The sequence below is a fragment of the Cinclus cinclus genome, chromosome 2 (assembly GCF_963662255.1).
Source record: "Cinclus cinclus chromosome 2, bCinCin1.1, whole genome shotgun sequence".
In the NCBI taxonomy this organism is placed as follows: Eukaryota; Metazoa; Chordata; class Aves; order Passeriformes; family Cinclidae; genus Cinclus; species Cinclus cinclus.
Genome location: NC_085047.1, coordinates 21,217,267 through 21,245,259, shown reverse-complemented (window position 1 = coordinate 21,245,259; position 27,993 = coordinate 21,217,267). Strand labels below are relative to the sequence as shown.

The following is a 27,993-nucleotide window of genomic DNA, read 5'->3' as shown; positions in this document are numbered from 1 at the left end:
AATTTCAAGGGTGGCTCTGTGGAAAGTGTGGAGATTAATCCCTATTATGGATCTGGGTTTCATTATCTGCCCCTTTTCACTACAGGGTATTTTATGGAGGAGTTTCTGTATAAAGTGATAACGTTTGCTCAAAGGCATCGTCCATGTTCTCATTTCTGATCTGGTTCTGCTTTTTGGCAGCAGAGGATGCTGTGAAGCTGCTGAAGCTCTGCAACAGTAACAGAGGACCTCTGAGCTCGGCTCTCTTCTGCCATCAGCTGGAAAACATGATCCTTGACGTGCAAGGAAACCCGGCCAAGTGGAGGTAGGGGTGAAGGAGGGAACGTGTTAAGAGAGATCTGTGGCTTGTAAATAGCTTGGAAGTGCTTGATGCATTCTGTTTATCATGAAAACGTTTAGATACATCCAGTAGATACAATTCAACAAGAAACTGAGCAATCACAGGCAGCCTTGGAGAAAGAGTTGTGGAAAGAGCTGCTTACAGCAGCCAAAACCGTGGTGGTAGTGCCCTTCCAAGCTCTTTACTGTAGTTAAGCTCTGCTCTTTCAGTAGTCTTTTTTGAGACACTGTCATAAACAAGTAAATTGTCGGAGACAAGACATGTAAAACACATTCCTGCCGGTTTTATTGTGTTGGTGGGATTTTTTTCTGTACTAGGTGGAATGCAACCTTTGATTGATAATATCTGGTAATTCAGCTGGATGGGACCTCTGGAGGTCTCTAGTCCAACCCCAGAGGTTTACCATTCCCAGGCTGGTTGACGTTGTGCAAGGACCTTCCTTGTCCAGCTGCAGTTAGAAAACCCTTTTTGCTCGTTTTGCCTGGGCTACTGCCTCAGCACTCAACTGCCCCCACCAGGAAGAATCAGGTTAGAATTTACTTTGCTGCAACCACATTGCCAGGTTACTGTCTTGCTCTGGCTGCTGAGGCTTAGAAGCATGGCTGCTTTACATACTGGGATTGCTCAGGCTGGATGCAGAAGCCTGGTCAGACTTTCATTCGTTGCTGGTGGTGAGGAGTGACAGAGTGTAAAATACACTGTTTCTGTGCTGAATCCTGTCATTTTAGCTCCTTGTGAGGAGCTCCTTTCTGCCAGCACATTAAGGCTGAAACGTCAGCCAGGTGCTGATGTGTGTGAGAGGCTCAGCAGTGATACAAAGCAAGAAAATGACAGCTCACATTTTGATCTGCTTTTGCAGTGTGCAAAGTGGTGGTGTGTCGGTGGGCCTTTCTGTGGAAACACTAATGGAAGAGGAAAAAGGCACTTAGATTTTATTTTAGGGCCAAGAGGATAACTTGGAATTAGTCTTACACTTACCTGAACAAGAATTGAATCTGAGGAAATGTAGCTTGTGCTTTTTCAGAGAGCTAGGTGAAATTCCAAGGTTTTTGCCTCCCTTAAAATCTCTGTGACAGTTTTCAAAGTCTGACTAAGAATATGCATGGTGAAATTACTTTGGATATTTTGTCTCCTTAGTGTGTCGTCCATTTTCATACCTGTATGTGTTTTGTTGAGAGAGTCTTGTGGTAGGTTTTGTTTCCAGTGACAGAAAAGCCATTTAGATTTGCTTTGTAGCCAAAATCTCTACTGGTGCAAGTGAGAATGATTCTAGAGAAGGTTGCAGGGCTACAGTGATTTCAAGTAGATATGAAGAACTGGACTTTTGTCTACAGTATTAGGTCAAGTGACCTCTTATGAAGAAAAAAATGCTTTTAATTTTATTTATTTTTTGTTGTTTCCCCCTATATTTTGAAAAGAGCTTTGAAGCTTCTCTGCTGCTGCTTGTGTTTAGGTGTCACCTACCTTGGTTTTATTTTTCTTTCTAATGAGAATTTATGGACAAAAATTGTATTAACAAAAGAACAAGAGACATTGCAGGTTCTAAGGTAGCAAAGCATGATCACTTGTCTTTCAGATTGAGACAGGCACATGCTTCTACTGAGGCTGTTAGATTCTTTTATTTTGAATACTAAATTAATGCAGTTGCTTATCAGAAAATAGGAAGAAAAAGATGTGTTGAGAACAGAAAAATTCCCCGTCAAGTTTGCACTTCTTTTACTTCTAAAATTAAGAGCCATTTTCATCCAGTTTATCACACAAAGCATTGATTGTGACTTCAGAGAGATTTTGAGGGCTTGCAGTTAAAAAAGTACTCTTGTTTAACAGAGGCAATCTCAAAGGTTTTGCATGACAGTACAAGTTGAATTAAGTTATTATCTCAGTATGAGAACAGTGAGAGAGAAGTGAAAGCTTTGGTGACTGAGCTGAAACAGTACACAATGTGAAGGTTATAAGAGAAAGATGAAAACCTTTCATTCTGCATCTGTCATCTCAGTAATTTTTCTGGATGGCAGATTCATCTGAATCCTCTTTTTTTTTTTTTTTTTGTTCTTCACTTTTTTAAATGCGGGATTGATTCTCACAGGTGTATGAAGGAAGGAAATGGTAACTACAGAACAAGAAGATACTGGAATTCTTTCAGGCTAGCTCCTGGAAGGTAAGAGGAGTTATGCAGTGTCTAAGGAATACCTTTCTTCCACTAGTGATCGATCACCTTTGCATGGTTAATAAAAAAGAAGTGAAAAAGTGAAATATAGAGGTTTGCACTAACAGGCCATAAAATGTGCTTGTGTGCAGCCTCCCCTGGAAATGTGCCAGCATTCCAGGTCAGGTACTACATCTTCCTTGTGATGAGATCCATTGTTTTTCCACTTTCTCTCTGCCCTTCCTTGTGCTCTGCCTTCAGATTTGCTGTCACATAGCACCATCTCCATAAAACTTCAGGAATTTTCCCCAACTATAGCTATTGCATATATAACTTCATCCAGGCAAAGCCAAAGCATGACCTTTCTCCCAGGTTTCCAAGGAAAGGAAAACAATGAGCAGAAGTGACCTATTGGTGAGAATTATTTTCTTGTACTGAGATCCAGGTCAAACATTACTCCTCTGCCCTAGTGTCACAATATTTTTTTTTTTTTGCAGCCACTGTAGCTGTTTATGCACACTAAATATAATGTTTACTGTTATGAAAATCCACCCAGAAGTCAAAATACGTATCATTCTGTCCTTCCTGGAATAATAGGTACATTTTTCATGGTTATGCTAAAGGACTGCCTGAATTATCTCACAAGTCTTGAGAGACTTGCATTTGAAGCTAATTCTGAGTAACAGACATACATTGTGGTAGTATAACTGAAACTTCTTTACTGTCTGGATTCTGTCATCTTTACAGCTCAGGATTATAAGGAAGGCTAGAGGCAGGGAAGGGTGTGATGCATGTGTTGAGAATTAGCAGGGGGTTTTAGGACAGAAAAGCAATTTTTCCAGGGGAAAAGGTGCTATGTTCACCCTTGGTGACAAGGAAAGTAACCAATGTAAAGAATTGTGGACAGTACACAAGAGGGCTTCTGTGGTCATTTTAAAGCTGGCAGTCTGGGACTCAGGATGGTCCCTGGTTCAGGCATTTTTAACCTGGTGCAGTGGACTCATTTGCCATCTGGTAAAACTGTAGCTTAATACATCATCTTTATCTGACCCTTACACTGTACTGCAGGGATAAGGTCAGGAATTCTATGAAAAAAAAGATAAATTGTTTTTCCTGCATCGCCTCCAGAAAACTAATGATAAAGCCTGCTTAGTCCATTATTTGCTGTCAAGTAAGAGGTAACTCTTTCCTCAAGCTGTTAGTTCATAGAAGTTATAACTACAAGTTTTGCCAAGGCCATTATTCAGTTACCAGATCTAACTATCTGACCTGACTAAAAGCAAGCCAAATCCAAAAGCAAGATGCCAGGGAAGGAGAAGAATAAGGCACAATACTTCAGATACGAGTCAGATACGTTCCCAGACTGTGTGTTTTCACTTTAGGGATTTCCTGAACATGGTGTGATTGATCTGCTGTCAACAGGTCTCTCTTCTAAATGCTTGTTCAGTCTCTTTTGAGAATTTTCTGCAGCTAAAAAATCTTCACGCAAGCAGCATTTTGGTTTGTAGGACTTGCCTAGAACACAGCTTCTCTTAACATCATTATTCTTGAATATTTGAAGAGACAGTGAAGAGTCTTCCCTATCCATGCCAACAGACCTATCTCTGCACCAGAGTGCAGAATCATTACCCTTTAATTCCTTGCATGGTGACCACTGTCCCCTCATGCAAAGAAGGTATCAGGAACACATTGCTTACCCATGAAAATGCATATGTTTCTCAACCTGAAACTTGATCAGCAGACTAGTGGATTCCTCAATGAACTCACTGCCTTCAGCAGTTTTTCTTCTCTCAAAATTCTAAAAAAACCCCCCAACCAACCAAACAACAACAAAAACCCCCCAGTGTTTTGTTACTCTCTGTTCTTGTGTCTGGTTTGAAAAGGAGCACTTCTAAGGGCCAGTTGGTAAAAGTCTTGGCAGCACTCACTTTGCAGTCTTGCCTAAAGTGAATTGTCACCTTTTGAATCGCAGCTTTCACTTCCTTCATTGCCTGAATTTCTTAATCTTTCACTTCACATTGGTTTTGGTCTGTGGATGGGGGAATGTCACCAAAGTGGAAATATGCCAGAGATGATCCTGAGGACTGCAGAGACGAGTCTAGGCAGGTATGCTGGGGACTGGGCTAGAGTGGAGAAGTGGAGCAAGGCCCCTACAGATGGGGGTACTTTGAGGAGAGAAGAAGCAGAGGCAGAGAGCAGGATCTTCCGAGGAAAGGTTGGGATAGTTTGTTCAGACACTACTAATGTTTTTTTTAAAAGTTCATTTTCCAAAGTGGCTGCAAGGGAGCCCTCTTGGGTAAGTGTGGGTTGCAAGGTCTGACATGGATTTGAATCAGTATGGAAAACCACAGAGTTAAATTCTAACTTATACTAGAGCCTGTCAAGAACTTACTCTGTGCAACTCCCTACTAGAGATCTAAAAAATGCTGATAAGTTGTAGGATGTTGTAGGGCAGCTGCACCATCTCAGCATTAGATTTCCTTTTCTGTCTCTTTATAAAAGTTGGCCTTCTTGCCAAGGCAGCCTTGTCACGAGTTCTGTGGGATTTCATCGTCTTTTCAGCTTTTAATTGGAGTGTCCTAGACAATACTGGATCTTAGCACTGCATTATCTTCCCCTTCTGGGTACTTCTTCTGTTTAATTCTTTTTCAGTGTAATAAACCCCAGAGCCCTGTCCCCATGCCTTCCATCCCCTATTCTTCAACCCCTGGCTAGACTGTCACATGCTCCTCACTTGTTTTCCCCAAGGGTCCCATGTCTGCTGGTAACACAAGTCCTTACAGTAGTTGTCCTGAGACTACTTTTCATAAGAGAATGTTTTCTACTCATTCTTGTGTAACATTCCAGCAGCTTTTCCTCTCCCACAAGTTTCAAACTTTTTCTCTCTTCTGGACATCCACATTCTCCACTAACGTAGGATATGACCTGTCACAGGAGCATGGTGCCTGTTTCCTGGAGAAACAGAATTTCTCAGTCTAAATTTCTTAATAAGAGGCCTTGGAGAAATTCTCTCTTCACCTATCAAAGGAAGAAGTAAGAGGGTGACCTTATTTTTAAATTAGGGGCCAATGTGAAAACCATGGGACACGGGGTCCTACTTGCTTCTGTTGATTCTTAAGGTAGGCTGTCTCTTAGGTTATAAAGATGAGCTGCACAGTAAAAAATTAGATTTTAAAGTGGATTTTAGTCCATTAAAATAAGTTTTTACAGTCTCTATCTCAAATGGGTAAGGGGTTTCATCTGTTAACCATGGAAAGTAGAGGGTACGGGCATGATGCACTAGCTGAATAGTTGTTCCATTGCCTCAGCCTGGTATCAGTGTGACCCTTTCTATCATTGTGATCTGTTTTTCTTATATTTAGCCATAAGAAGAGATATTGGACATACAATACTAAGCTCTGTCAGGACTGTGCATCAAGTTCTGTAAACTTGTGGAGCATTATTTGATGTAACAGAACATAACAGAAAAGTGAGTGATTTTTAATAGTGTTATAACATTTCTCTAGGTAATTCAAACCATATCCAGTACTCTTTATTAGACTGTGGAATTGTAGAAGATACTGTTCTTAAACATATTGACTCATTCCTGTTACATTTCCATGGCAGTTTTGTCACAGGACTATAGTGATATTATCTACTGGAGGACTTTGAGGGCTTCATGAAAGTGTGAGCATTTTAGAGACCAGACACCTTCCTTGAGTAATAATATTACAATATAGAAAATATGCAAGGTTCTTTATTTCTTGTAATTTTTAAATAGACTGATTTCTTGCTAATTTGAAGTCAATGTTATCTAAAACTTAGTTATTTCACTTACACTTGTAAAAGACAAATTACTTAACCGTTCACAGTTCTGTATGTTTTAATGCTTGCTGTATACTTTTATGTGTAATTTTTGACAAGTTCTCCATCAAGTCAGGTAGCATGTTACAGCTTACATTGAACAGTTTGATAGATTAGATTGACTTGTTTAATGCTGAGGTCTATGGATCTTGAAAAATATTTTCCACTAGCATGTTTTCCAGCTCTTCTGGAAGTACTGGAAGGTGAACTCTAACAGCTCTCACCCATTAGTTTCAGCAGTTTCTTTGCTTAAAGTACAAACCCCTGGGCTTTTTCTGCAAGGGAGACTTACTGGATCCCTGAAAGGTTTGGTTGTTATTTAGTGAGTTCAGAAACTGTTGAGATTCAGTGCAATTCTTTTTCTGAAAGTTTTCTCTGTATTGTGGGTATGGTCAAGATAAAATGTATGTTTTATCTTTATGTTCATTTTTTTGTCTCTATATCTCCTTTTCAAATCCAAAATTTTCCTTTCCAGATCAAGCCCCTGCCCCACAGAGGATTGTGGTTCCACTGCTGCTGACCTGGTATTCAGCATATAGTGTGTGGGTGATTAGGGAGGGGATTATTCTATCATGGAACAAGAAGCCAGAGTGTCTACAGAAATTACCAGGAGCAGGCTTAAAGCAAGCAAAATCCAGTTGTTTTTACACAGTGCAGTTGACATAAACTGAGACTGAGAAGTGCAGGGTGTTACAGAAACCAGGGGTGCAAATGAGCTTAAAAAATGAGCTAAGAAAATCATAGAAAGGCTTTTCAATACACAGATGTAAAACATGCTTCTGGCTCTGTCTGTCCCTGAACAGTGAATTATCAGATCTCAGTATGATGTATTAGAAGAAAGTTTTGCCCCACTTTTTGTACTCTTTCCCAAAATAGCCATTACTGGCCACTGTCAGAGGTAGGAGCCTAGCTTTTTATAGGTTTGGTCTAATTCAGTGTGGCTATCCTTAAGTCACTGACCCTCAACATCTGGGAAGCAGGATGCAGGTTTAATGGCTGAGTACACATTTTCTAGCGTGCAGAAAAAAAAAGTGAAAATCATGTCCTCAGCCACACCACAATCTGCTCTCACTTTGTTAATATGTAAATTAATCAGCATAAACAGATCTGCTTGACCTAAACACGCTCCTTAGACTAAGAGCAGAAGTGCATTAGATCCTGGGATGGTTTGAGAAGAAAGAGTAAAACAGCATCAAATTATCCTTAATTCAGCTGTGTTCTTACTTGGGTAGCTCACAAATATTCAGGGATAGCAAGAAAAATTATGGCTTCTAGTGTAGTCGAATGCCAGGAATGTAATCTACAGTTAATCCCATGAGGATCCCCTCAAATGTTTCCAGTGCTTTTGGCAGGAATATTAAATTACAAAATCAAGGATGCTTGCCAGAAAGAGAAAATAGAAGGTTCATAATAAAAGCACTGCCCCAGCTGTATGCTTCTGCAGGAGCAAAATGTCCTGTCAATATGGACTATAACTTCCAAAATAAAACAAATTAAAAGGGCAATTTCTCCTAAGTGTCTACAGCAATACATTCCAGTACTAAAATAAGCACAGTTTGGTGCCTGATGACAGTTCAAGGAAGTAAGTGAAGGTGATTGAATTGTCAGCATATTGAGCTGTTCTTTTGAGCTAAAAGTACTTACCTGTCTCATTTCCAGCTTAGGCTGGGTCCTGAGCTCCATAGTCTGACTTCTATTTTTTTGTTGGTTGGAAGGAACTTGCGGAATACAGCAGGGTTGTTTCAGATTCACTCTGATAAAACCAAGGCTGGAGTTCAAAGATGGCTTATTTTGTTGGATTTACTGTATGAAGGTTTTTATACTTGTGTAAAGTGAATCCTCGCCTATACAAGGAATTCCAAGAAGAGAGAGTTGGAGAATTGCAAAATCTTGAATATATGTTACACCTCTTTTGAGGCTTTGAGCCATGAATTACATGGAACTCAATACTTGCTTTATTTGTCAAGGTGAATTCCCATTTTTCTCTAATTTATAGAGTGAGCTTTTAGCCATTTTTGATAAAGCTGTTACACTAGGGTACTGACATGGGTATATAAGCACCCCACTAGCGAAAAGGAAAATTATAAACTCTTTAACTAGAAAATGCTCATCTTACATCAGACATGTTGATTGTTACATATTTTCCTTCTTTCGGAGACAGTGGAATGAGTTGCCCAGAGAAGATGTGGATGCCCCATTCCTGGCTTTGAGCATCTTGGTCTAGTGGAAGGTGTCCCTGCCCATGGCAGGGATTTTGAAAGTAGATTATCTTTATGGTCCCTTCCAATGCAAATGATTTTGTGATTCTCTCTGTCCCACATAGCTGCTTTCTGGGGTCAGCAGAGAAGAGTCTGACATTCTCATCCCTTCTAGGCAATTCTCCAGCTGTTTCTGTGAGAGACAAAACCACCAATGATTTATTTAGTAATACATTTGTGTTTTACTACTCTATTTGTATTCTCTTCCTCTGGCTTTATTGAAGAACTGTCCTTAAGATCAGGTAGAAGTTAAATTTAGAAATTTAAATTTTAAATTTAGAAATTCCAGCTCTGTACCTTACCCAAAATGCACATCTTTCAGAATACCAAAGGTGTATAGGTATCACTTTATTTGCCATTATTTTAAAATAAGAGGAGTATGAGCTTCAGTCTCCAGATTTTTCACAGTGCCTACCCCATTCAGGTCCATTGATTTAATGATTAAGTAAACAAAACGTGATGTAGTTACATTAAGCTGATGTAGTTAAATTAAGCTAGAATTTATTGCCACACTGTTTAGCACCAATACAAAGAAGTCTTCATGGATGGTGCTGTACTTTGCTGATGCCATCCACTACAGAAATATACTATCTCAGGCATGAATATCACAAAATCAGTCTTATTTTCTGTCAAAAATGGAGTGGCTGAAAAACACTTTTGTCACCCATATCACACAGTTGGACTTTTTTGTAGTGGCAGGAAAGGGTGGAGAGGAAGAAGTATTGACCTCAGAGTTGCTTTCATGCTTATCTACCTTTTTTTTTTTTCCTTAGTCTGAAAAATATTTATGTCTGCAGCTGGGGCTTACCTGCAGCTGCATGTCTTACCTTACAAAGAAGACCTGTATAAACTGTCAAATCTGCACCAGAAATGTTAGAAGCCACATCCTGTATCACATGCATATTTGCAACCATAAATGACAAAGAGGACACATTTTACACTTGGTGCTCAAGTTTTGCTGAACATAACCATGAGACAGCATATACTTTGCTATTTTTGTTCTTTTTTACAGCTCTGTTCAGATGAAAGGTTTAGAAAGAATGCTGCAGCTAGAAGGAAGGTGGCAGATCATGTACATGGAGAAGCAATGCACAGTCTGTCTCTCTTGTGAAAAAGGTAAATAGAGGTTCTGGAAAGCTTTGTAGGCACGAAGCTTGTCAAACCCACCAAACATTTTTCAGAGGAAGCCAGGCATGTATTCAGGAAAATGTTGCTGGCAACATTAAACTTGCTCCAAAAAAAAAAAAGCAGCACTGCTTTCTAAATAGAAGTTTCTCTTCCTTTTATATTATAAATCACAAGTTACTTTCATCAAAGGAAACCATAAGATACATTTTTCTCGTTAACCATATACCTAGTGACTTTTTTTTTTCCTTTTCAAGATCAACTTGACCTTTTGTTAAAGCAATACCACAGGGTAACTCAACAGTGTTAGGAGAAGGGGCAAGGCAGTAGCATTGAGAGAGACACAAACTGAGGTTTTTGACTTGTATTGTCAAAAATGTATGTGGCTGAGTGACAGCATATTCAGCTAATTTGACACAGCAGTTATTTTGCTCTGTGACTTCTGTTTTCAAAACCTTGAATGCTTAACTCAGACTATATGAAAGCAAGTCATAAGACTATATGAAAGCAAGTCATATACATCTGCTGAAAAAGATACCTTTCAGAGACTCTCTGGCAAGTCACCATGTAAACCCCAGTTCTTCAGCTGCCATGTTTGCTGAGCACCTGTGAATGAGCATGGACTGCAGAAACAGCCACTTCATGTGCCTGTGCTGCAAACAGTGTTACATTGTATTGGCATTGTAATGTGAGGGACTAAAATTCATAAATAGTTGAGTGCATGGGACATCTGAGGCTAAACCTACTGAATAACTAGCTTCAGTGTAATCAGAAGCAAAATACCCAGCATTTGAACAAGAAATGCTGGCCTCTTCTCTGGATACAGACAAAAAGTGAAAAAAAATTAACTGGAGCACAATCTCAGATAGGCTTGAATTCCTAAATGAAAGAAAGAAAAAGGAAGAAGACACAAATTCAACAACTGACTCCAAAGCCTTCAGTAGGTTTCAGACTTAGCATGGCAGGATCCAGGGAGAGTGGAGCCCAAATATTTTTTTTGGCAAGGCTTGTTGATATACATTATAGCCCTTGAGAAATTTTGATAATCACCTATCTTCCCATTAAGAAGTGACTCTGTCATGATAGTCTCTGCTTCTTACATTATATTGTGCAGGTTTGGTAAAAAGCCTTCACACCCCCAACTTTTAGCATATGGTTGCACTGCTTAGTGCTGGCGTGAAAAGAAACAGCAGCAGTTTGGGACTCACGCTGCTTTTCTGCTTTTCTTTATTTTTCCCCTGCTTTCCTTTTATTCACTCTTTTTTTCCTTTGTTTGTTGTGTTTTTCATGTTTGCTGTTGTTTCATTATAACAACCTGGGTAGTATAAGGGGTGCTTGAGCTGAGGAGAAATTGGTCATTCATATTTTTTTTAATTAATATTCTTAAGGCACATTGGTCCAATTACATTAACTGTAAAGATTGAGCAGTGATTAATGAACCCTTTGTAGAACATAGGTGAGTTCTGCTTCACATTACATTTTGATGAGTACAAGGACAACTACCAACATTTTCAGAATGTTTACTAATGCTACAAGCTTCAATGTCTGTGACATTTCCTAGGCCCTGATAAAACAACTTGGATTCATGTTGTTTGACCGTACATCTTTAAAAAACTACTGCCAACCAAAAATACTGGCCATGGGATCTTAGAATGTGTTAATTTCTTAAGTCTCATATGGAAAGATGCTGAAGACCTGTAGGAATGGTTCTTCCTGGTGAGATCTACTTCTTTCTGGGACTTCTGAAAACTGGCAGAATGTGTGGCTAGCTGGGTATCCAAAAATGACTGAGTCATTCAGCAGTAAGACCCTGGGGACTGAGCCAGGCTTCCTGTTCTGCATTTATGTAATGTGTACTATTAAAGGCTCTGGATCCAGTGTCTTATGAACTATGTAATACATTAGATATTAATAGTAATCATAACTAAGGAATATGGTTTGGCTGCTTCTGACTTCATCATTTTCAAATCTTGCAGAGCTGAATGTAGAAATCTAGAGTCTCTAGATCTCAGCTTTCATTATTTGAGCAGCAGGCCATCCACTGCAATAGTTATTCAGTTATTCTAGACACAGCACTTCCCCATAAAGTAAAATAAAACAATAAGATGGAAAGAAAATACTTGATGCAGTGTCTGTTGTTTTGTTTGCTCAAATGGCAATTACAGTTCTGCACTGTGCAATTGGAAATGAGGCCTCCTACTGCCAGGTCCAATGCAAACGTGCTGGAAGGTACAATCTTTTCCACACAATTCTCTTAAAATGAGATTGCCTGTAAACTTTGTACTTGGGCACAGAGATTATCAGCAGAGTTTAAGAAATGGTTAGGAGATGCAACATTGCCCAAGCCATCCAAAGACCATTCAAAGATCACTCAAAGACACAAGATTTATTAACATAACTTAATTTGCCATCTTGCCTAGGGGTCAGATTTTTCAGCTTTAGATCTTTAACAACGTTTATGAACGACTACTTTTATTACGGCAGCTGAAGGTTATGGGTAGTCATGTGATTCCATGATTTAGCCTTCAGACAGAACAGCAGATATTTCACTATTTAGCAACATGGAATAGCATTATTGTCCTTTTAGATTGCTTTTCAGCACCAGTGAAAGATGGTATTTCTAGTAATTCTTCCTAAGAATATGAATGGACCCTCTTCTTGCTGTAATCTCAAGGAATGACAATGAGTCTTCTCTATAGCCATAGGGAAATTACATTTTGCAGGATGTGGGATGAAACACTTCTTGGAGCAGCATATGTGTGAATGATTGAATGCTTCCTTAAGGAAATGTCCAGATTTCTTTGCAGGGCCACATGTGTGTCATAACAGCACTTGCAAAATACCAGCCATGATTCAGGCAGTCTCATGACTTTAAAAGATTAAAAGTGAATGTTGCTGAGAACCATAAGGAAGTACAGTGTGTAATTATCCTCTTTTTAATCTACTCTTGATGGCTTTTCCTCTGTGATTGGCAACATTCATGATAGTAAAAATGGGGTCTGAGTGAATTGGTTCCAAAATCTCCTTGATGGGCTTGCTGTAGCCTAAAAGCCACACATACCTAAATGGTAAAATGCAAAACCTCTGTCAACATTTCCTCTCCTTGCAGAGGGAACTTACAGGCAGCATATGTGGACCTCCCAGCAGGCTCTACAACCAGTCATGCCAACAGCCACATACTCCAAAGTACCTGAATTCAAGGTCAGGCCTTGATGCCGTGTGAGCTTTATATAGGAGAGGAGAATCCTGACTGCATCTATGCTTTGTTTCTATTCTCCAATATTCAGGTTAAACCAAATCTGAAGATACTAAATTAATTAGACTAATATACCTTATTTCTCCATATAGAAGTTAAAGTTGTGTGCATACATCTATATTTTATCATTGTCCAAAAGCTAAAGCATATATTTGTACAACAGAAGATGGCATATGATGAATTTATGTTGGCATTGATGAATTTATGTTGGCATTCACCTGAAATAACGGTGGAGACAGCAATTCCAAATAGGATTTTGCATAAGCCTCTTTTGTTCGACTATGATCTTGTCTATAAACTTTAACTACTGTAGCCAGCCCAAGTTACACTGATCTGGTGGCTGTCTTAACATGTCTTAAGATCCCCCTTGGGTCTGGAGTCTGGGTGTGGGGTTTTGGGGCAGAGTTTTTTTGAAGGGTATGTTAAAGAATCTAAATTGCTTTCATTCCTTATGAACAAAAGGAAAGGAACAGCAATTAGAAAAACTGCTAACAAGATAGAGAAGACTACAGTTTTAAGGATGCGGACACTTGAAATCAGGGTTATATCAGACATTGTTGCGAGGAGCGACCAGAGTCAGACATGTAACACTCATAGAGTTATGGTGAATGCTCCACTTTATTATACAAGCTGTTGTTTTTTATGAAGTTCTGACATACATGCATGCGCTCATGCACCTAATGCTAATATTTATTGGCTACAAATAACTGTTCATGCACTGTGACTACCCTACTAATTGGTTACAGCATTTTATGTTTATGTTCTACTTTCTTGCTCTTGTGATTAGCACATCCTGGCTTGCTTTCTCACTCTTGCTACCTGTTTATCTCTTATTCTCAGTCCAAGGTCAGCATGCCTTTGCTAGCACTAAAATAGCCAAATTTATCCCAACACTGCAAAGCGAGCTCTCTGCGGCCTCACTGGCCCAAAACTCCTCCACAAGACATAACCTTTTTGAGGTCACACCAGAGTCCCCAGAAAGGCAAGGATTAGAATGCAAGATGCTCTAGCCACTTTTCAATGTTTATTCATGCCTACGAAACATGTATGAAGGCGCAAAGAGAGAGAGGGCCAGTTGTTTTATTCTTGATCCTGTGTGGCTATTTCATAACCAGTCTGTGGCTATGTATGCAATTGTTCAGATACAGAGGGCTCAGTTCTCCCTTTTGGACAGCAGAATTCAAGTCTAAGCCAGGGGATACGTATACTCCAAGACTTACCCTAATCTTGGCCTATGCATTGCTGTATAACGTTAGATTACATAAGCAATCTGTAATAATGTAGGGACCTTACGGGCTGAGGGGCCCATGTGGCATAATGTTCCCTGAAATAGTAAGCACCAGGCAGCCATGATGTCTTTAATGCCAGCAGAAAGCAGCCTATATCCCAGGTAAAGTTTTCAAAAGTGAAAAGTGAATTCAATAGGTCTGCAAAGTGTACTGACAGTTCCAGCCCTAGTAATCATTTGGGTGTTGTGTTTATTATTTTTGTAGTAATTCAAGTATAATTACTGAAGAAATTCTGGAGTATCTAACGGTTTTCTTCTCTTAGTTCAATCTTATTCTTCTAATACATCTTCAGTTTATGCACATTTTCCTCCTATCATAGTTTTCTTTGCTGTGTCTCTTCCTATCACTGTGTTTCTCCTTCAGATCACCTCTGTTCCCTCTGCTCTTTCTACTCTCTTACCAGAACAGGTATCTCATTAGGGTACATTAACTCAGGTTTTTTGGTATGTACTTGTCCTGGTTTGAAAGACAAGTATTTGCTAAGAAAGGCAGAAGCCTCCCCTTTGAACTGAAAAATGTGATCCCTCCTCCCTACAAATTATTATAATTTTGGAATTAAGGGAGCTCTCAGGCAAAGCTATGGGGATAGGAATAACAGTTCTTTACTAGTATATCTAACACGACAAACAAGAACAACAACAGCTATGAAATTACCCACAAACAGAACACTAACTCAGTCCCAGTGTTTTTTGGCTGCAGGCACCTTTTCCCTGAGCTGCAGTTCCCAGTGCTGGGGGCGGGCAGGTCCCGCAGAGCTGCAGGAGGGCTGGGGGTGATGGCAGCGCTGTCCCACGGGGAAGAGAGAGATGGAGAGAGCTCTCAGCTCACAGTGTTGGTCCCAATGCTCAGCAGAGTGCTGGATGGTGGCAGGTTAAAGCGAGAAGGCAGCAGTGCAGGGTCTGACAGCAGTGAGGATGGCTACAGGCGTTGGGATGGCAGGGATAGGACAGAGGAGGCGATCGTCCTTCTTGTCTGAACTCCGCGGGGGAAATGGGGCCGAGCCAGAGCCTTCCGTCTGCTCTTCTGGCTGTTTGGATATCGAGGGGTTTCCCTCTTCCCTCCCCCTCCCCGTGCCACCAGGGCCTAATCAACAGGTGTCTTAGCATGACAATGGGGAAAATTCCAGAGAGGGAAAAGGGAAAGAACCAACCCCCAACAGTACTGCATGCATATGGCCATGGCATAATATATGTGTAATCACATGGTGTGATAGAGAAACTGTGTAGAACTATGCATTTATTTTTGTTGCATGTGTATTTATTGTGATACCATGAGGTCTTATGTAGAAAACTACTTTAATTACATGTTAAACTCACCTAGTTGTCCTTCTAGCTCTACCATTATTCAGTTTTTATTGATGCAGACAGACTGGAAAGTGCCTAGATAGGAAGGAAACATCATTAAATATTTTGACCAGCAGTCTGGCTAATATAGTGCAGTAAGTGCATAGTCCCATTTAATGAAATCACACAAAAGCACCGCTTTACTGAGCAGTGTTAGGCTTTAAGAATAACATCTTTTATGCTTTATATCTCTTTTCGTTCCACCATGTGATCTTTTTTCAGGTGATCACCACATGGATTCTAATTAGAAAAGTCTTCTGAGGCAATTGTTTTATCTGCATTTTTGTAGAAAAAATCCTATGTCATGGCCCTTCTTAAATAATGCAGGATTGAGAAACCAAGAGGAAGATGATCAAGACAGTCGCATTAGTTTGACTCAATGAATTTATTTTAATCAATGCATGTAATGTTTGTGGGTATTTTTCCTAACTCATCAAGAGCTGAAGCTAGTTCAATCTATTATCTGTGGTTAATTTAATTTCAGATTGTCAGTCTACTTCAGCTAAATCAGTACAACCAAGTCAGAGTAAAGAGTTTGAGTGGGTAGACACAAAACTTGGCCAGCCATCCTCTTCTATGAAGCATGAGGATGATTGTTGATATTCTGAAGGTAAATAAATGCATAAAGAAGTAATCTTTCCCCATTTAGACCTTGAAGAAAGTTATCTTGATCAAAATGGAAAGAATGCCAGCAAAATCCACACTGGATTAGGACAATTGTGCAAAGAAAGATCTCAGTCACCGGCTTTGGGAACAGCTAGTTACCTCAAAATAAGTTTTTTTCCTTTTCCACCCCCACCCCCCTATCCTCCTTCCAGCAAGAACTGTTTACATAGGGGTGCAACAGCCCAAGCTTTCTGCTCGCTGACTCACAGAACAGCTGGTCTATAGAAGGCTTCTTATTTTGTTCCCCTTTCAGTCCAAATCAGACTGAGTGTTTCAGGGACTTTCAGGAGGCTTTCAGTGTTTTAGATTAGGCTTACAGACTCTGTACCATACAAGAAAAGCATTTTCTGAATTTTTTAGGGTATTTTTCTCTTTTGTATTGATGGGCTTTTTTGGAGGATAGATCCTGGGATCAGGGGAGTATCTTTCCAAGTAGCTGAAGAGTTGGACAGAAATCAGGGATGTGGTTGGTGAAAAGAAGATTGAAGAAGAGAAGCCTTTTGTGCACATATTATTCTTTTCACAGGGAGGGGGAAAAAAAAAGAGGATAAGATACTTGAGGAGAAAAACTAAAATATGGGAATGGGCATGCTTTAGTGCAGAACAGAAAGGAGGGAGCTTGGTAAGAAAATATGAAAGTGAACAAGACTACTGAAAAGGCATCCACACAGAAAATAGTTGGCCAAGATAAGAGGTAGCCTGAAGCTCATGTATGAGTAAACACAGAAGTCACAAATTTAAACAAACTGATGCATGCTTAGAGTAGTTTTTCATTTGTGGAGTAACTAGAACAACTTTACTAGACTTCTCTGTTCATTTTCTCTTCAACTGCTAAGAAATTTGAGTAATTCCAGCTGTACTGTAACTAAGAGATCTGATTTAAAACCCAAAATGGCCATAATGAAGAGAGGAAAGGGAATAATGACTGTATGTGTGTGGTTCCTTAAGTGGGTGTTTCACTCTGTCCCATGACTGTGTCTTGTGGTTTTATTACAGAGAGCTGAAGCATGATCCAGTAGATGAGACAGATCAAGAGGAGTTTAAGGCTTTTCCAAATAACTCAACTCTTTCTTAAAGGTAGCTACTTCCTGGGTAGAAACCTTCAGAACTTCTGCTCCATGGGTGAATTTTAATACCCGGGACTATTAAGTTTTGCCTCCAATAGTTCCTTTAAACTTTGGCTATTCAGTAGAGCTGATCAGCCTGATCAGCTGCTGTGGACATTCCTGGCAGATCCAAGCTCAAACAGAAATACCTGGGGTGTGAAGCTGTACTGGCCAAACAGTCCACCGAGACTGCAAGAGAGAAACAAACTATCTGCCTTTCTTTCTTTTCTTTTCAGTTCGTTGCAGTTCGTCCTTTCTTGAGGTGTGTGTGGCAAGAAGCACTTGGAAAGCTACTGGTGTTCTGGAGATGGTGTTTATGGGCTCTCACTGTTGATATTAGCAGCCAGCTGGGTCAAGTGGCACAGACCAGCCCACGCTTGTTTTCTGAAGGTGTTGTCCTTTGTAGGGATCATTAGTGCACTTTCACACTCATTGAGTTACTCAAACACTGAAAACTTGGACTAGTTTTGTAGCTATTTACATTAACGGTGTATTTCAGCAATTTATTTCTCAGGACTTTAGGGAGTGTGATAAATGCTTGGTAGATCACCCTAGCAATGCTTTTCTACAAATGTTTGGAGGCTCTTGAAAATCTGAGTCATGTTCTTTGCTGTTTCCAAGTTTCACTGGTGAACTCCCTCTTAGTACTTGTTACCTCCCCACTCCAGCAGTACCCATACCTACCTGCACACCACAAAACATTTATCATACTATCCCAAGTGAACTCTCTCTGCAAATGTTACAGTATTCTAAACAGTCATGGTCCATTTTTGAGCAAAACTCTAACTAAATACTGAGCTTTCTTTCCTTGGTGTTTTGGGGTTTTTTTAGTGGCTACATTCATGTAAGCCAAATTAATTTTGAAGCAAGATGCTGCAAACTCACCTGCAACTTTTCCTACAAAATTGCTGCAATTACTGAAAGTAATTACAAGTTAGCAAATTTGCAGAATCAAGATTTTCTTATAGGCAACAGAAGAACAGGACAAACAGACAAACTTATCATACTTAATTAGTCTAAAACTGTGCTATTACTTCTGATAATTAGGTTTGTGTCTTTTACTGTTTACATAACAACTTTTTGGCAGATTTGTTATTGGCAATTAACCATAATGTGTTTTGTAACAAAACACGTAGCAAGATAAACCATTAGATACAGCTGAGCCTCCTGGCATACTAATAAATCGCAGAAAAATTGTAATGTATGTATGAATAAGTTTGGAGTTTGTTTTGTCGTTTCTACACTGCTGTATCATGACCATTTTATCCCCACAGCTGATAAAGCACACTCATCAACCCAGGTAAGCGTGAGCCTCACCATCCTGCATAGGTGAAACCTGCAAAGAAACCTGTACCAATTTTGTCAAAAAAGCAGCTTCTTTAGCTGAAAGTAAGAACCAATGATGCTTTATAAACTAGGGCGGGGAAGGAAAGTCTAGTGATGGTTTATTTCTCTTTACATTGCTAATTTCTATGTCTGTTCCTTTTCTGCAAGCATAACTATCAAACATACTGATCAAATAAGCGTTTGCTTACTCCAAAGTGGGACATCTTTCATCCTTAAATTTTTTTGCTTTGCAAGAAAAAAAAAAGTTTCCGCTCCCACCGCTCCGGATGGCTCCGCTCCGACTGCGGAGCCGCCCCGCTCATGCCGGGACGCGGCTGCGTCAGTCCCGGGTCCCCGGTGTGCGGCGGGGCTGCTTTTCGCTCCCTGCTTTTCGTTCTCTGCTCTCCGTGCGGCAGGAGCTGCCTTCCCTGTTCTGTGGGCAGCAGCGGGATCGGTCCCGTGTGGGGGCAGCTGCCGCTGCTCGGATACTTTGCTCTTCTTGCGCAACTTTCGGCTGCGCTCTTTGCAGACGTTCCGCCGTTTGCGCTGCGGGCTACGCTGATTGCGTAAATCGCGGCTGCGCAGTCTGTGCTGAGAGGGCTTCGGGTCCGCGTGATTCCTGGCTGTTTCCCTGGGATTCCGGAGGTTCCTTTTCTGTCCCACATCTGACCAGCTTAAAATGAAACTGATCCCCTTCGTCAATTTTCCAGCTACGGTTTGTCCTGATCTTATTCCTAAGCTTTCAGAGTCAGCCGACAGTCGTGCACTGATCGCAGCAACTGAAGACTGCTGTGAATCATGATGTGTCTGAATTGAACTGCAGTGTTCGCCCAAACCTTCTTTTTCCAGACACTTTGGACATAGATAGAAGTTACTGTCAAAAAGCAGGTAATAATGTTTGTTGAAAAAATTAACTAAAATTGTGCAGTTTCAGAAAAGCCAAACCAAGCCCTTTTCAACTAGTTTTGGGGTTTACTTAGGTCACCCTTTTCCTTTCTCTTCATATAGCCTTGTCTTCTTCCTCTGTCTTTGCGTGCTGGTCCTGAAGACCTGAAAAATCAATATGTGTGTCATCATTAATGCGGGAGCAGTTTGCTGTCTTGGTAAAAGACAATCAGGCAAATTCTAGTAACAAGTGAGAGTTAATTTGGTGTAGTTTAGTAATTATAATCCAGTTTGCAGGCATTTTAGATGGAGGAAAACCTGTTCAGAAAGCAGGCTGTGTTACCTACCATGTTGAAACACTTAACAAGCAGTGAATAAATTCTGGAGAAACAGAAGAAGAACAGCCTGTTAGAGCAGAAAACTGAAAACACGGGAAAAAGTAAAGGCAAAAAAGCTGAGCCTGAATCTTATGAGTCCTCTTCTTTCTGAAAATAAGTCTTTAATCCTTGGTATGACTTCTGCAAAGACCACCTCTGTTTCTGTCAAAAAATGAAAGGCATGTAACTTCGACAGCTGTTAGTATCCTGTGCTATTTGACTCTTCTGCAAAGGTCACAGGACCCTTTTCTCCAATAAAGTGGACCTTTTGACTTGCATCAATGATTCAGATTCTGTTCTCAAATTTCTCTGTTATTATCTCTGTTATGCTCTATTGTAAATCACTGCTTGTGATTTCTTGCCAGGAACAATAGCACAATAGTAGTGAGATAATCATCACGTTTATGGTCGTGACTCTTCAACATGATGAGCTACAAGAACATATCTACTTGTGGGATGTGGACCTTACTGTGGACTTTGGATCAAACTTTCTGTCACCTAAAGGTAGATGTTCACTTTATAAAGCATTCTGTGGTTTATCAGTTCAGCTCTAAGGATATACTTAAGCAAATTTTACCAGCAACACTCCACCAAGGTTATCTTTGTTTGCTGTGGGGGTACAAGGCTAATTCCTGGCAGCTCCTACCAAGCATAGTAATGGGAAATCCTTAACAGAGCTATTTATTTACGTGGAATTATTTTTAAATAACTATCACATATGTACATTAGAGTTGATTTAAATAGAGACTTGTGACTATCCCAAGTATTGTGCTACCCAAATTGGTCTAGCTCATGGGACAACTGCATAAACTGGCAAAGTAAATCTGTTTGTCACAGGTAATTTAATTCTGTAATTATCTTTTCCTTCTTCCTATATGCCTGCAGGGCAAGAAAGTTAAAAGAAAACTGAGCTTCCAATTACTAAAACAGAAAAGAAGAAAGAAAACTAAACAAACACAAAAAGAATCTTCAGAGAAAAAAAAAAAGCTTCTTAAAATAGGCAATGAGATGGATTCTGCTTTTAGCTGTGAATAATAGAGGGGCAGCACCTGGTTTTCACTGCTTCTGTTGCAATGACAGCTGGATTTGACCTGTACTTGGTGGAGATAAGATATTTCTATGTGGTCATACCAAGTTCAAAAGCACAAGTAGTGATGCAAAATCTGCTGTGCCAGGGAGAGAGTAATATAACTGAAAGCTGCTTAATTCTGGTCATATTTCTGTAAGAGAAGGTGTGAGTTTGCAGGCTTTTATCAGCTGGATTACTACAAGCAGTGTCCAGTTACAAATAGCTCTTTTGTTGTGTGTATTTGTAAGTATTCTGACTTAGCCTTTCCATGCTTTTAAGGGAAGGAGAAAGGTGAAACACATTTGGCTTCAAATGATGCCAATTTTATGGGATGAATCCCACCCTTTGAGGCATGACCATGCAACTTTGCACAGTGAATTTGTTGTTCAAAAATGTCCATAAAACATCTCCTTCATACCCCACCAATTTATGTTGTGCCAAGGGTCTTTTCAAGTGCCTTACAACAAACTTGAGGGTTGTAGGAAAAGGCTAAAGAGCCAAAGGATAATGTTCCAAAGATAGAGGGGTAGAAAGCATGGCAAGTGTGCCAACAAGTTTACATGTTTCTGCCGTGGCATGGAATTTGTTAAATTCACAGTCAGTTTGTATCCCTTTGTTCTCCAGCCAGCATTGTTTAGCTACTCTAACAAGACAGACTGTCCCTACTTGGTGTAACCTTTCTGTGCATCTTCTCCAGAACTGCTTCCTTCTTTAGTGTGAGAGCACAAACCATACAGTGTGTTCTGGGGAAAACACCACAGAGAGTTTTGCACGTTTGCATTACTGCTTCCCTGCCCCTACTAGGGAAATACTATCTAAGGCATGTTCTCATTTTCTGTGAGTGGTTGAAGTTTTATTTCTTGTTTACTTCAATCATCTTTTGCATGTTCCAGCTCATTTGACTTCTGACAAAACTGGCCTTAATCCTATGCATCTCTACTCAAAAGTTAGCTTGGTTGACAGGGATTGTTTACTATTTCTGACTCCTAAGAATCTCTCTGAATTGTTTTTTTTCCCCCATTTATTCAGATCTAAGGTGTTTTCCATAAGATTTTTTTCCTGCCTGGAATGCATACATTGGGATAGTTTTTGTATCTTTGATCTAGATCTATTTCAATCTCCCTCCACAGTCAAGTCTTCCAGCTTTTCAGTCCAGGTGAGTGTCCCTAATTTGACAGTTTGCACTTTGGTTGTGTTATTCTGTCCTTGGAAATGGAAACAGTTGCTGGGTACTCAGTGCAATGCAGTTTTTTATGACCAGTTATTTTTTTGTGTCATCATTACTTATTAATTTGAGGTTGTCTCTTTTTGTCATAGTGACTACTGAGAAGGAATCTGGCAGCTATCACACACATGGCTAGCTGGGCCCACGTTTATTATTAGAATCATTTGTTTCCCAAATAGTATCTGGGAAGTTAAAATTGGCCATGACACAATTCACAGTAGTGTTCCTATAATAATATTTCAGTGACAGACCTTTACTTGCACCATCATATTTTAGCTGCAGACAAGAAAGGCCAGGTTTCAATGATGTGTCCAAAAAACAACCACTCCCCAAAAAACAGAGGCTGTGAGCAGGTGGCATGGGCTGCTGGAAGTGGAGCTTCCTGTTTCCAATCCAATGGGGGATTTTATGATGAATTAAATGATGTTGAGCTAACTGACAGATGACTTTTAATAAATTGCAAAATCAGTTGATGTCTTCCACTTGAATGGATGAAATGGCTAAACACTGAAATAGAAGGAGTATTGTACTAAGATTGCACGTGGCTTGGATATTGGCCTATTGATCATATTCATGTGGGTCAGGTCTAGCTTCCACTTGGAGCAGGAGCAGAACAGTAAAAAAGAAAAGTCTGATCCATGAGCTATTGTTCTGTGTTAGAGAGACTTAGCCAGCCGTTTCTGCTGTAGGATTGCTCTCTTCAGCTTGCACAGCCATGAAGGGAGGATTCTTTCTTCTGTGCCACCAGCCCAGGTTTTTGGGGGTTCCTACTGATTTTTCCAACCTGTGACAAGTGACCATTTGCTCACTTGCCATGGGCATGACCTGGAAGGAGTTGTAAGCGGGTAAGTCAGTCATGGAAAGAAATGCATTTAAGATTTTCCCACGTTTTGCCTAAGTCCAAGACTTTGAGTGCAACTTGAAATCTTAAAAGTAAGAAATATGCAAAGCACTCTTCTTCTCAGCGTCTGCTTCTCATTAAAATTAGCATGCTGATCACAAATGACAAGGCTTCTAGCAGATTGTCATAACATTTCTGACTTAACAGAGGCTCGCCTAACTTCTCAGTCTTCTTCTCCCTGGAATCTAATCATAGTTATTTGTATTGATTTTATAGCCCTATTTTGTGTACTGACTTGCTACATCATATTTTCAAGTAAAGACCAGTCTGAAGAGTACCTGCCAGAAAAACTGTGCACCTGTTCCCAGATCTTTGGCAGCAAACCAGTAAAGAAATCCAGGCCAGTTAACACTGGCCAAAGTAGTGGGCCAAAAGTTTGAAGTGGAAAGGTTATATATCTGAGAGCTGCAGTAGCTGCCTGAGCACTTGCAGTAATGACTTGTCTGTACAGGTGAAGCCAGCAGAGTCTGAAGGCCCCTAAGAATCAGAGGCTGTGCTATGGGGAGCCAGCAGGAAAAACAGCGTAGTCTTTTTCCTAAAATGCACAGAGAAAGAAACTGGACATTGAGCTGTGCTTTAAATGGCAAAGGCATCTTACATGCTGGCCTGTCCTTGGAAAGGAGACAAGGAGAGTGGGTCCTGGCATGGTACTGTAAGACTGACAGAGCTTTCATAAAAGGGCAAGGATTCTTCCAGAGGCAGCTTATATCAGTCATCTGAGCACACGGGCCAAGTGGGTAGGGACTCAGAACCACAGGATCAAGGACTTCTTGTTCAACCTGAGCTCAGTGCCCTCCTGCATTTGGCACTGGGGCTGTGACCCAGCAGCAGACTGCAAGTAAGAGTCTCCCTGCCACCCCCTTCAGCTAACATCCTCTGGGAACAGCAGTCCACTGCATGCCTGCAGACTACAGGGAGGAGACTGCCATGTCCCAGGAAGATGGGTAGGAGAACTGGATTTTGAGAGGTTTGTCTCCTTCCAGAGGAGGAAGCAGCAGCTCTTGTCTGCTTTGCTGCTTTTAGTGCCATGAAGCTTCAGTTTGGGTTATTCATAGACACACATAGAGGTTGAGTCACTCAGTATACTGACATCCATTGGGAGGATGAAAGGACAAGAGGAGAACTTGAGTTTCATATGACACTGTAATTAAATGGAAACAAGAGAACAATTGGCGGGGTGAAACCTGAGGTTTAAAGTTGCTTTTGACCTGGTGAAAACTGTAAGATGCTCAGGACATATTTTCTGTTATTTTTCAAACCCTTTTCTCTTTTCCACTGTTTTGTTTGCTATGCTCTTCAAGTGGATGTCCTTTGACCTATGTCTTCCTCTGTATGTGCCTAATGAAGCACAAGAATGCCTAGTGCCTATTAGATAATATATTTCTTTATGGGATTGTAGATGCTCACATATAAACACATGCATGAAAGGCTTCACTTTGGTTGGCAAATAGCATTTCCTAACATACTTGGTGCCCCAGACTGCATTTTACTGGAGTAAAGGTAAAGGGAAGCTGTCTCAGCCTGCCTGGGTTACCTCCATTTCCTGCAATCATGTTTTGTTTGCTGGTGTCCCATCTCCCAGATTGAATAGAGGAGCACTGCACAGCCCAGGGCAGGAGAAAGCACTCTGCAGTTCTCAGAAAAGGCAGGCCCTGGGGACTGAGAAAGCAGTCACAGCCTAATGTAGTTCTTTGGTTGACCAGGTCTTGAAAAAGTGACCTCAAACCAGGTGGAGGTTGCATGCTGTGAGCTCATGACACTGTGGGTTCTGATGAGATGTTCTACAACTGGTAAGCAGATTTTTTAAAGCTCGTGGGACAGGCATCAGCAAGCTATCTCCTGGCAAAGAGTCTCTGGAAGAAACATCATACAACCACAGACCTGAGGACTAAAGCTATGTAAGGACTGGTGCTAACTACAACTGAACTGTAAGTGCAGTGAAGAGCACCTGGGGGCAGCCCCGAGCAGCTAGGCAAGAGAACTGAGAGAACCTGTACAAAACAGGGTTGTGCTGAGACAGGTTTTGGAGCTCAGTAGCAGAGATTTGGGCAGTTCTTATGATGTGACATAAAGATTACTGTGATGGTAGGCATTAAAGCTGGAAGGTGGGTGGAGGAGGGATCCCAGAATCACAGAATATTCTGAGCTGGAAGGGACCCACAAGGATGTTGCAACAGTCTGTATTTCTATAAATGCATTCATGTCCCAAAGTAATTATGAAGGGTGACAGGTCTGTTGCATTTTAGTTCTAAGACCAGAAGTGTATGATAGATATGGTGCATTGCCTACATGCAGCTTCATTAGTCATCTTTCTTACTGGATTGATGGGGAAATCACTTTTATGATGCTGCAGCTTTCCATTCTCTTTATTCTTTCTTCTCTCCAGTTCTGATTTTCCATGCTCAAAAGTTTTCCCTTCCATTTCCTGTAATTTTCCTCTTCATTTTTCTCTGATTTTGCAAGATGGGATAGAGGCAACATTTTCTTAATTTAGAAATGGCTCAGGAGGTACATGGTTTCTCCTGGAACTATAATATGACTACATTTTATTCAGATTTATTTTAGTTCTTGCTTTACATTTAAATGTTTATATGAGGTTTTATGTTTGATTTGGGGAGAGGTTTGTGTCTCAGGAGTGTTGATTTTTCAGCTGAAAGAGCAAATCTGTTGACTTTTTAGTTACATGCATTGTATTTACTTGCAGGAACATTCATTTGACTTCCTGCTCTTCATCCATTTTGAAAGATTCTTACTGTTGTCAAGTAATTTGTTTGCAAAAGACTATATCCCAATGATTCCTTATATTTTCCTTGTACTTTGTATCCAAAAATTTACTGTGTTGCAGATTAGTTACTAACTTCTTGCTTGTAGATTATTTGGAAAACAACTAGGAACAAAACTTTTTTTTACACTGTATTAGTTATCCAAATTGCCATTTGAATCCTTGAATTTATCTCAACATATTTAGATGACAACAAACACCAACTTTCATTCTGTTTGCTGGTGTGGGACAGCTACAATTGCCAGAAGAAAACAAATTGAAATTACATTACTGCAAGTTAGATTATTACAGTTTGTCACCAATATAGTGCAGTTTACTCTAGATAAAGGTGTATTCAGCTATCTTAGATGCAATTCTTTGTTCTTTTCTTACGCACACTGCCTTTGATGGAAGGGAATAAAACTGTGAGTGAACTGTATCTCCTATGGACTTTGGGCTGCAATTGTGAACACCCAGCTCTTCCTAGAGCTATATGCCTTGTGCAAGACTCTGAGAAAATTGACAAACACTTAACTTGGAGTCAGCTGTAAAATCAAATTACTTCTAAGTCTCCACATGGCACCACCACAGGAATGAACATTGCATGTGTAAGCATTGAACGTGTATTGCACTTCAGAGGTGCACCAGTAATTTGAGCTGGCCTCAAATCTGACACATTGAGAAAGTCCATCCCATATCGTAAATAAAGACAAGGCCTTGCAAAATAAAGCAAGGCCAGAACAAAATAATACTGGACTACATAATTTAAGAATGTCCTGAAACATATAAGCAGGGGGACTGACATGAAGTCACAGAATCAGTCTTCTAAGATATTCTAATTCTGACTCCTTTGCTGTGCAGCCTTCATGCTTTTTTTTAACTGGTTGCGTGCCTATGATACCTAGGTGAATTGAAGGGTAAGGACTGAAGAGCTGATAGCTGAAGGGGAAAAGATATAGCACAGTTAAGTAAAGTAACCTTAGAAGTGACATAATTTAGCTATATACTTGGAAGAAATTTGGTTTTGGAAAAGGCAGGATGTGAAAGGTGAAGACCTGAGGAATCTTTTGGGAGAGGGGAAAAAGTACTAGGGTATTTTCAGCTCAAGGGAAGACAAATTACAGAGGACTGAACTTTGGTTTCCAGCCCAGAACACAATGAAAGTCATCTCGGCAAGCTAAAGACTGGAATAGCCCCTGAAGAACAGACAAAATTTCCCTGCTTTCAATCTGTTATTCTTATTATATGTACACATAGGCTGTAGAAAACTGCTGTTGGCCATTCCCAGTGACAGCCATCAAAAAACAGGAGTTGTTTTTCCAATCAAGGAAGCATCTTTTTCTGATACAATGCTAAAAACATACTGTGAGGTCACTGAAGCATCATACAGAGAATTTTCAGATTGGAAGCGGTCAGAATCATAAAGACAGAGAGAGGAGAAGACAAAATATTAACATCCCCTCAGATTTCTTCTAGCATGATTCATTCCTCTGGGTAAAATACAGCATTGATGCAGCACAGGATCCCCAACAAACTCACTTTTTCATCCTCTTTATCAGAGGCAGAATTATTTAATAACTTTCTTTTGAAATAGCAAGGTCCAGTCCCGCACGGTTGGGTGCTGAGGTGCAGAGAGATTTTCCAGGAGCCCAGTGACTCCCGCCTGCGTTGGGTGGGGCTTCATTTTGTTCCCGGCAGCCGCTCCTCGGGGGGTAGTTCTTCCCTGGACGGCTTCCCTGGGGTTTCATGTCAGGAGTCAAAGGTAATTGGGGAAGGGGAATCCTGCCACTGCAGGATCCCAGCCCCTCTCGAGACACATACAAGGCGACGATTAGTTTCCTAATGAGATGGTAATTTCTGGAGGTGGTTCGCTGCCCCCGCTTTGCGGGTCTCCCACCCCCTCTCGGGCTGTCGGGGCGGGGAAAAGGCCCCTGCCGCCGGTTCGAGGAGGGGGAGGAGAAGGAGGAAGAGTGTCTGTGGCTCTGCAGGGAAGTCGGTCAGAAAAGACACACTCTGTTGAGGAAAGACGTAGCACCCCTTTATCTCTCTCCACGAGAGTGTCTCCTCCCCGTGGTGG

General features: G+C 40.6%; 1 long non-coding RNA gene across 2 annotated transcripts; it reads left to right on the top strand.

Moving 5' to 3' along the window:
* The first annotated feature begins 147 nt into the window (after positions 1 to 147).
* LOC134058252 (uncharacterized) lies at positions 148 to 19,548 on the top strand. 2 transcript variants are annotated; one of them, XR_009934391.1, is made up of 6 exons: positions 148 to 304; positions 2,427 to 2,498; positions 6,805 to 6,853; positions 17,263 to 17,343; positions 17,609 to 17,634; positions 19,438 to 19,548. It is a non-coding gene; the product is annotated as an uncharacterized LOC134058252 (long non-coding RNA). The 2 variants fall into 2 exon arrangements; XR_009934390.1 differs by lacking the exon at positions 148 to 304 and having other exon boundaries at positions 2,137 to 2,498.
* Positions 19,549 to 27,993: the final 8,445 nt, after the last annotated feature.